Source organism: Brassica napus, unplaced genomic scaffold, assembly GCF_020379485.1.
Source record: "Brassica napus cultivar Da-Ae unplaced genomic scaffold, Da-Ae ScsIHWf_631;HRSCAF=929, whole genome shotgun sequence".
Lineage (NCBI taxonomy): Eukaryota > Viridiplantae > Streptophyta > Magnoliopsida > Brassicales > Brassicaceae > Brassica > Brassica napus.
Window position 1 is genome coordinate 8841 of NW_026016691.1, and position 4356 is coordinate 13196.

At 37.9% G+C, this 4356-nt stretch overlaps 1 long non-coding RNA gene across 1 annotated transcript; it reads right to left on the minus strand.

The window, feature by feature from the left end:
• Positions 1-593: 593 nt before the first annotated feature.
• Positions 594-3752, minus strand: LOC106449386. Its single transcript, XR_001289140.3, has 5 exons — positions 3586-3752; positions 3242-3500; positions 1355-1440; positions 1153-1270; positions 594-1056 (listed from the first exon to the last, which is right to left on the minus strand). It is a non-coding gene; the product is annotated as an uncharacterized LOC106449386 (long non-coding RNA).
• Between the last annotated feature and the right edge of the window lie 604 nt (positions 3753-4356).

Below are 4356 nucleotides of genomic sequence, written 5' to 3' on the forward strand. Positions count from 1 at the left end.
CATTCGATAGGAGTTTAATAGGGTTTTGAATCGGATTAAATTTTGAAAGTCTTATGTTTAAAAATGATACCAGAAACATATTACCAATTGAAGAATGATTTGATCGAAAATATTTGGAACAAATTTGGTGATGAAAACTAATAATTGTTGTATTTCATATTTAATCATGTATTAAATAAATATTTCAATTTAATAAATAAATATTTCAATTTAACATGTTTTGATTTTTTTTTAAAAATTAAAAATATTTTCAAATTTATTATTTTTTTATTCTTAAGGATTCCTAATGAATAACACCATTGGACATAATTATTTGATTAGAATCCTTAATTATTTAGAAAAAAAATATAATATAATATACCTAAGGATTCCAATGGTGAGTACACCATTGGAGATGCCCTAAGTTAATGCAAACTCACGTCTGGTTTTGTATACAACTAAAATAGTAAGGTGTCCTATATTTGTTGTTTAATCAAAAGAGAAGCTACATCTACTATTCCAAAAATTTATGATGATGAATCAAGTATTGGAAATTAAAAAATTAAACAATTTTAGGAATATGTAATAGCTAGAGCCGTAAAAAATTCCTACAGTAATGAGATCAACGTATTTATATATGATATAAGTATATAACCAAGCAAACTAAAAAGACGACAATCTATATAATGTAGAAAAATTATTGACTCAAACTTAGCACGTTCAGTGTGGAATTAGTTCTTCACCTATATTAATATTGTCATGGATCTCTATGGTTGGAGATCTCAGGCTCTGTGGTATCCTTTCGGGTGCTAAAAATGCATCAGGTTGGGCAGGTAGTACTGCTGACTCAGCCATGCTTCCTTCAAAAATTGGAGCAGTGTTACTTCATGTGGTATTATGTGAACCACTGCTCCCCATCACATGAGAGGGTTAATAGTGAGAGTCACAGCATCCAGAATATCATTTCCAGGGTAGTCACCACCTCCTTGTAAGCAAAGCTTTAATGATGAAGCATTGGTCCGTCAGTTTTCTCAATGTCATCGACTTGGCCAGTGCAGTGGAATTCTACCGTACCGCCTTTGCGTCCACAGATGAAAAAAAAATAGAATGCATCATATAAGTTTAGAAAACAGAGACGAATAAATGCAGTCTAACTAAGTTAAGAGTACATACCTGAGGTGGTGAATTCACGACACAGACAATAAACTCCACAATTGTTGCTAACTCAATTTTCTGTACACCGCCATACTTGGAAGGAGTGGAGGAGCTATCAATGTCAGATCCACAAAACCTTGCAGAATTGTGTTGTACAGGGTATTGGTATAAGTACGCAAGTAGGAAGCAAGTTTTGTCAAAAGTTTTAGTTTGAATATACTTAGTCTTGTAGAAAGCTCTGGCTGGTTACACTTTCTTGGTAAAAGTAGAAATGTGTTCCGGAGGTTGCATTGAGGAAAAGGCGGCCTGCAATGCTGCGTAAAGTTAGCATGAAAGCTGTTATGATAATATAACTGGAAATAGACGAATATTAATTTTGGTTTTATGTTCGTTGCAACAAAGACCTTAGGCTCCACAACACTACGCACTTATGTCTCATGGAACAGACTAACAATGATATCAAACACACTTACGCACACAGTGGTTGCTCTGCAGAGTTGGTACCAGTTAAAACCAAGTAACGTAAAACACCATAACTTAAATCAAAGAACTGTTTTTAGCAGAGATTTTCAACCTGGAAATTTGTTGGGGTCAAAAACGGTCACGACGGAATTAAAATCCGAAAAATCCTCGGAAATCGTATTTCCGAAAAAGATAGTAAAAAGAAAGATATAATTTTCGTAAAAAATAATCAATACGAAGTTTTTACGAAGAATTATCCTTGAAAGCTCGAAATAGACAACTCAAGCTCGATCATGGCAAAACTACCGCGCATGCACGCTATCCGGTCGCTACGTAGCAACCAAGTCCAAGCCAAAGCTCGGTCGCTACGTAGCGACCAAGCGTCCGTTCCGCTCGGTCGCTACGTAGCGACCGAGCTCGAGCCAAGACTCGGTCGCTACGTAGCGACCGAGCCCGAGGCAAGCTCGGTCGCTACGTAGCGACCGAGTCACGTAGCGACCGAGTCACGTAGCGACCGAGCGTCCGTTCCGCTCGGTCGTTATGTAGTGACCAAGCTCGGTCACTACGTAGCGACGAGCGCTCGTCCCGCTCGGTAGCTACGTGGCGACCGAACTCAAGCCACAGTTCGGTCGTTGCGTAGCGACCGGGCTCTTCCGAACATCGATACGATATTAGTCCAAACCTTCAAATGCTATCTCCCGATGACCGTAGCGAGTTCAGTCTATGTTTTCCGCTATTCTAAATCATCGATCAAACTTTGCGGATTAAAAACCGCGGAAAGTTCGTTCTTTATCGAAAGAAATCGTAATAAACGTGTCGAGTCGGAAGACGGCCCATAGGGACCTAAGACACGACTCGAGGTCCATCCTACGATTTCTTAACCAAAGGCCCGTAAGCCGCAACACGGTTTACGCTTGGTCCATAATGAAGGATAAATGTCAAGTTTTCGCGGATAAATACGGAAGTTTTGAAGATAATTGTGAAGATCGGGAAAAACGGAATATCTCCATTTTTATGCTATGACGGCTTAAGGGCAGAAGAGTAAAAGCGTAAACCAACCTTGGAGCTAGTATATAAGGAGTCCTAGGCGAGGAGCATAAAAAGAACTTTTTCAGAGCAAACTTAGCACTTAGAGCAATTTAGGCAATTTTCCGTTTTTGTTATTTCGAGCTGCGACTCAATTAGGTTTAGCCGTCTTAGGGTTGCTAGAACTAGGAATCTCGCCGACAGCTCTCGAGCCCAGGCTTATACCTTGTTGTAAACGCTCATACACAGATTCAGAATAAGATCTACTTTGCTCTCTTTTTTCGATTTCTTATTCTTATCTTTGTTATTCTCGTGTTCTGATTGCTTGACGTGTGATAATTAGCAGATATCCAGGTCCTCTGGGAAATTAGGGTTTTCTTAGTTTCTTTATTTAAACGGAAATCGACAGTGCGAATTTCGGTTCCCACAAAATTTAATTGGTAAACCATTATAAGTTTGAACAGTCTGGTTCTCATTATTAAAGGTGGTTTTGATGCCTTTTATTTTCCCACAAATTGTCTAAAAGAAACAGTGGAAACAATGGTAGAGAAAGAATGTGTGAGAGAAACAGTGAAATTAATATAGGTAATACTTGAAAAGGATGGAAATAAAATCAGACCTGGAAAAAAAAATCTGTGTTGGTGTTGGCCAATACCATAAGGTGTTAGTAATTGCAAAACCCAAAACTCTCCACTGGAATCGGTTTCAGCGACCTCAACAAACACGGTTTGCTCCGTAAATCTAATAGAAACATGGATTTCTCCAAACCGGAAGTAAGGGTTGCTCCTTCATATGAAATACAAAACATTAAGCTAGATACTTCATTTTTTTAAGGTGTTGAATAGTTGCACATTAATTGATTCCTGGATTTGTCTATCCTGAGAAGAAAAAAAGAATATAACATTGATATACTGCAAATAAAAATAGGAACCATCATAAGCATATCAATACCCATCAGCTCACCTCTTTTCATTACTTTATTGGCTTCCGAGAAACACATAGGCATCTTGCCTGAACTGACTGTTTGTAGCCGCCTCACTCAAATCAGAGAAATAAAACTGAGAAATTGCCAACTATCGTCCATTAAAGAGAACATGGGCGATATATTTATAGGTTTTATGAAAGTAAGGGAATTGCAGGGGGCTCTCAGAAGGTGTAGATATACACAAAATTAAGCTTTAAAATGTGTAATTAAAGAAGCAATGAAGAGGGGTGGTTGTGAGTTTAGTGGGATAACGTGATTAAAGGTCATAACTACATCGTTACATCGCAGGAGAAAGTGAAAGGGAATCGGTAGGCCTACAGTTTCTAAGAGATGAAAAAGATTATGGTTAAACCGGGCTACAACTTAAAAGCCTAGTTAAAATTAGTATAACAGTAATATAAAGACAAATTAAACGAAGCCCAAACGAAAATAAATCTATTTTTAAACAAAGACAAAACAATAGGCCCAGCCCGCTAGAAATAACAAAAGCATTTGAAATCAGAAAATAATTAACGTGCCACGTGTCAGAAAATGTCCCTCCCTCCTTGCTGATGTAGACACCTTAAGGAGAGACAAAAGTCTTATTTATTGTATAAGACATGCAATGAACTGCGACGTGTTTCAGCAGTATGGATGCCCGATAAGAGAATAGTGTTCTGGAGACCCTAGACCAGATAAATTAGAGAAACCATTAAAACTATAAGACTGAAGATAAACAGAGCTCAAGGTTATAGATTGGGCTAGGCGTA